Consider the following 5,926-nt stretch of genomic DNA (forward strand, 5'->3'; position numbering starts at 1 on the left):
AAAAAAAAAAAGAAAAAGAAATAAAGAAAAATTAAAAACAAAAAAAAAAAAAAAAGAAAGAAAGAAAGAAAATTTAAAAACCAAAAAAAAAAAGAAAAAGAAAAAAAGAAATTAAATATAAAAACCAAAAAAAAAAAAAGAAAAAGAAAAAAAGAAAGAAAATATAAAAACAAAAAAAAAAGAAAAAAAAAAAAAAGGAAAAAAAGTATGTAAAAAAAAAAAAAAAAAATATAGTTACATTTATTCAAAAATAGTAAACAAAAATATATAACATTATGTGTGTTCATTAAATCTTCATTTTTATTAACTTTTTATTTTTTCTGTTTTTACATATTATTATTTTTTTGTGGTAAAAAATCTTACAATGGAAATTGTAATTAAAATTCAATAATCAACAATCATATAATATTTTTAAAATTTGAAGAGTTTAAAAAAAAATTAAAACAATGTACCAAAAAAAATTATTTATATAGTATTATTTATTTAAATTTTACTTAGTATAGTTTTTATTGAATTGTTTTATGAAATTTAAATATTGTCAAAATATGGAAATTTTTTATTAATAATTACGTGTTTAATTGTTATTGATAATAAATAATAAAGCAAGTAAATCAATTAGTCAAATAAGTTGTTACATACTGGATTATTACACTTATTAAAAAGTTTGTAAACTATAATATTTGACTATTAAAAAATTATTAATATGAATAGTAATTTTTATATTAAAACTAGTATTGAACTGTAAATGAATGATGGATAAACTGTGAATGAACTATGGATAAGTAGTAGATGCACCTCAAGTACATTTTAGATAAACGCAAGCAAAATTAAAAATTAGCTTTACTTATAACTTAAATTAATCATGGTTATATTTTAAATTAACTATGGTTAAATTTTATATTAATTCTAGCTATATTTTAAATAAACCCTAGATACATTTTTGATTATAACATTGCAACATTATCAATCAAAACTTACTAAGACTTTCGAGAAACCTTAGCAATATTTTAATTAAAACCTAACAATTTTTGATATAAAAACTCTGTAACATTTCTCATCGAAACCTAGCAACATTGCTGATTTAATTTCAGCTATATTTTTGATGAAACTTAGCAATATTTCTGATTGAAATTTAGCTATATTTTTGATAAAACATAGCAATATATTAGATGAACCCTAGAAACATTTTGGATGAAATTTAGCAATATATTTGATGAAACTTGTCAATATCATTAATAAAACCTTGCAATATTGTTAATGAGTCTTCGTAACACGTTGGATAAAATCCTAGATACTCTTTTAACGAAACCTAGCCACATTTTTAATGTTACTTATAAACATTTTTATAGTAACCTAAAAACATTTTTAATGAAACCTAGCAAAAAATATATTTTTTGTATAAATTACATTTTAAGTAATATTATTTAATTTGGATTTGGTATTTATACATTTTCTTGCATTACTTATTACTACTTTTTTTTTATTAAATGTAAATATGTAAAAATTTATGTTTAAAAAAAAAAAAAATTAACTTATGTTTATACAAAAATACATAAACATATATACATATGAGTTTTTTATATATACTTTTGTTTTTTTTTTTTTTGTATGATCATATATAAAAAAAATAAAATAAAATAGGCATATACATATAAATATATAGATATTACTTTTTTTTTTAAAAAATTTTATAGGTAAAAAAATAATGCAAAAAAAAGTCAGAATTGTGAAAAAAAGTTTTGGAAAAAAAAAAAAAAAAAAGTTTATGTGTAATAATTTAATGTTTGAAAATGAGTCCGTCATTAACAAAAAAAATATCTACTCGTGCAGGCAGTGTCAATAAATTGAGCTGCCAACAGAGTTATGGTTTGTATGGTTTTACCCATTAAATTTAATGCCATTTTGGCACTTTCTATTGCAGAGTTTTTTTTTTATATTATTTATAGTACGCATTATTCTTTTTAATATTTATTTTTTACATATTCTATTTTTTTTTTTTTTTTGTTAAAAAAAACTTACAATAGAACCTGTAATTAGAATGCAAAAAGATAAAATCATATACTATTTTTAAAATTTAAAGCAATTAAAAAAAAAAAAAAAAAAACAATACAATAAGTTTTAATTGATAATTATAAATAAAAAAAAAAAAGTCTACATATTATTTTTATTTTAAATTTTTCTAAGTGTAATTTTTGTTACGTTATTTGCTAAAATTTAAGTATTGTCAAAATAATCCAATTCGTTATGAATTAATACTTGTTTAATTGTTAATAATAATTAGTAATAAAACGAGTATTTCAATAGGTCAATAAAGTTATTACATTCTAAATCATTAATCTTATAAAAAAGTTTAAAAACGAAAAGCTTGTAAACTAAAAATTTTGGCTAATAAAGGATTATATTACAGATAATAGTAATTATTATATCAAAAATTATGTTGAACTGTGGATGAGTAGTAGATGCACTTAAACTACATTCTAAAAAAACCATAATGACAATTTTAATTAAATTTAACAACATTTTGGATGAAATCTAATACATTTTCAATGAAACCAAGCAACATTTTTCTTCAAACTTAGCAATATTTTCGATAAAACTTAGCAATATTATTAATGAAACCTAGCCATATTATTAATGAAACCTAGCAATATTATTAATGAAACCTAGATACAATTTTGATCAAAACTTAGCAATATATTTGATATAACCTTGCAAGATTTTAAATGAACCCTAACCATTTTTTAAATAATACTTAGCAATATTTTAAATGATTCTTAGCAATATTATTAATGATTCTTAGTAATATTTGCAATGAATCTTAGCAATATTTTAAATGATTCTTAGCAATATTATTAATGATTCTTAGCAATATTATTAATGATTCTTAGCAATATTAATAATAATTCTTAGCAATATTTGCAATGAATCTTAGCAATATTATTAATGATTCTTAGCAATATTTGCAATGAATCTTAGCAATATTATTAATGAAACATAACAACATTATTAATGAAACCTAAAAACATTTTCAATGAAACCTAGACACATTTTCAATGAAACCTAGCAAAAAATATATTTTTGCTATAAATCACATTTTAAGTAATATTATATAACTTGTATTTAATATATATACATTTTTTTGTATTATTATTACCACTTTTTATTGATCGTAACAAAGTTAAAATTTTTGGTTAAAATAAAAAAAAAATTAACTTATGGTTACATAAAAATACATAAACTTATATATATATATATATTTTTTATTTATATTTTTTTTTTTTTTTTTTGCTATGGTCATATATAAAAAAAAAATAAAAAAAATGAGCATATACCTATATATATTTGGATATTACTTTTTTTTTAAAAAATTATATAGGTAAAAAAAAAATGCAAAAAAAAGTCGGAATTGTAAAAAAAAAGTTTCGGCGAAAAAATTAAAAAAAAAAAAAAAAATTCTAAACAATTTTTTAACAGTTTTGAGTTTAATATATAATAAGGAACAAATATAAATACTTGTGAGGGCAGCCACATTGATTTGGCTGCCCGGGGATGTTTAATTTGCTTTCTGGACATTTTATAGATTTTGATGTATTTTTTATGAATGAATACAATTTTGGAGTTATGTTTTAAAAGATGATTGTTTTTTTCTAAATTAGGTTTTATCCATTTATTAGAGTGTTTCTTTTTTATCTTTTTCTTTTTTTCTTTTTTTCTTTTTTTTTTTACATAATTTATTTTTTTTTTTTTTTGTGGAAAAAAACTTACAATGGAAACTATAAAATATTAAGTATTGAAATAAACAAAATAAAAAAAAAAGTTTTTTTAAGTTCTTACTTGTCATTAATTTTGGTAACGTAAAAACAGGTTCTTTCCAAAAAAAAAAAAAAAAAAAGGAGCTACTTTTGTGAACTTCTTTTCCACTATGTTTAAGATCGGTTTTATCTAAACTAATGTGGTTTTACGGTGGTTAATTTTTTATCCACGCTGTTGGTAATAGCGATATGTATGTGTATCGCTATTACTTGTAGCTATTTAAATACATCAATTTTTTGCATACCATCTTTTTTTTTATGTAATTGTCAGCTAGGTGTCAACTGTAACCATAAATAAGGTCTGTTCTATTGGTATGTTTAAATTTTACATATATTATTATACTACAATTTGTTTTGTTAACTAACCATATAAATAATCTAAATACCGCTTTAATAATGTATATATTGTTGGTCAAGTTATTTTATTATTTAATTATATATTAAAAGCACCTTTTTAAAAAACCAAAAAATTTATTTTTTACAATTGTTATAACTTTTTTTTTGGTATTTTTTTTTTTTTTTATTTTACTATGTTAATCTAGTTTTAATGCTTTTTTTTTTTTTGCATTATTATTTTTCATTGTTAAAAAAAAACTGGTAAATGGAGGTTTTTTTTTTTTTATTTTTATAAAAGTGTTTATTTGTGTTATAACATTTTATCGCGATAAAATAGAGAATGTTCAATATGTCTATTCTGTATATTTTTTTTTGTAAATGTTTGTATTAGTTTTTTGTTGTCATTTGTAATTGTAATATTCTGTAGCATTTTTCAATTGTATTATTTCGTTGCACATTATTGTCGTCATTTAATATTGTAATTAGTTTTTGAGGATGCTATTTGAAATTAACTAAAATATATTCGCTAGTAAATAATATAATGAAAATAGACTTACTATTATTAAAATTTGATATTTGATTTTAAATCAAAAACAAAACCATTTATCTTGAAACAACACAGTTGTATGAATCCCTCAACCCGTTAACCATTATTCTTCATCCTTAAAACCATTATTCCTTAATCCCCAAACAAATCAAAAACCCTTTTCCTTGAATCAACACATATTAATGAATTCTACAACCCGTAAAACTATTATTTTTTAATTTCTAAAAAAACAAACAAACACCCAATGTAACAACAAAATATGGTAATAATAAATAACAAAAAATAATATTGAAATAACAATAAAAATAATAATAATTAAATATTTACTTGTTCAGGATTATAGGATATGTTGCACGGTTTTGAAGATTCATTCAGACCCTTGATTTAAATGAAAAAATGAAATTGTAATTAGAAATTAACATTTAACTAACACGTATTTGATCTATAATTAGTAGCAAATTAAAAAAATATATAATTATACTGAATGATTTATGTGTAAATAATATCGCACTATAATGCAGTTGTCTGTTGGTTACTATATTATTTTACGTTAAAAAACTAAAAATTTATATGTATTGATTTAGAACATGTTATGCTTGGTTTTGTACTATTAAGATTGTTGAGAAGTTACAATAGTTAATTACAAAATGATTAAATTGAACATATATTTAGAAATATATGGAGTTATGAATTTGTAAATAATGGTTTGTTGGTGGTTTTTTATTAGTTAAAAATGGTATACAACTATATATTTAGAGGAACTTACTTTACAAAAATAAAGAAATACCCATCTTATTTAATCATATAAAATTTTTTTTTTTTTTTTTTTTTTGTGCTATAACAAAACACATATGGATTTATAAACCATTTTTTTAATTGTGCATTGTAAAGCTTTATAAATTTTAGAATATAAATTATAATGATTATTTACTTAAATGGCTTAGCATGGTTGTTTTTGCGTTTCTAGTTGTTTAGTCTTAATTTGTACCCATATGATTTATATTTAAAAAAAAAAAAAAAAAAAAAAATTTATGTAAAGAATTTTACTTTTTAATTTGCATATAGAACGTATACCATATGGAGAATTACATAAAAAAGGATTATTATCCTAATTGACATTTATTTATTTTTAGTGTTTCAAATTAAAAAATGTTAATTCTTCCTTTTGGTATTATGTTTTATGCAATAAAAATTATAAATTAATTATAAGAACGTTATTAGCCATAATTTT

The 5,926-nt window shown here is 19.7% G+C and overlaps 1 long non-coding RNA gene across 2 annotated transcripts; it reads left to right on the plus strand.

The window, feature by feature from the left end:
• Positions 1-247: 247 nt before the first annotated feature.
• Positions 248-2,341, plus strand: LOC113222455. 2 transcript variants are annotated; one of them, XR_003308404.1, is made up of 2 exons: positions 248-1,438; positions 1,695-2,341. It is a non-coding gene; the product is annotated as an uncharacterized LOC113222455 (long non-coding RNA). The 2 variants fall into 2 exon arrangements; XR_003308403.1 differs by having other exon boundaries at positions 248-1,414.
• Positions 2,342-5,926: the final 3,585 nt, after the last annotated feature.

The sequence above is a fragment of the Piliocolobus tephrosceles genome, unplaced genomic scaffold (genome assembly GCF_002776525.5).
Source record: "Piliocolobus tephrosceles isolate RC106 unplaced genomic scaffold, ASM277652v3 unscaffolded_31294, whole genome shotgun sequence".
NCBI lineage: Eukaryota > Metazoa > Chordata > Mammalia > Primates > Cercopithecidae > Piliocolobus > Piliocolobus tephrosceles.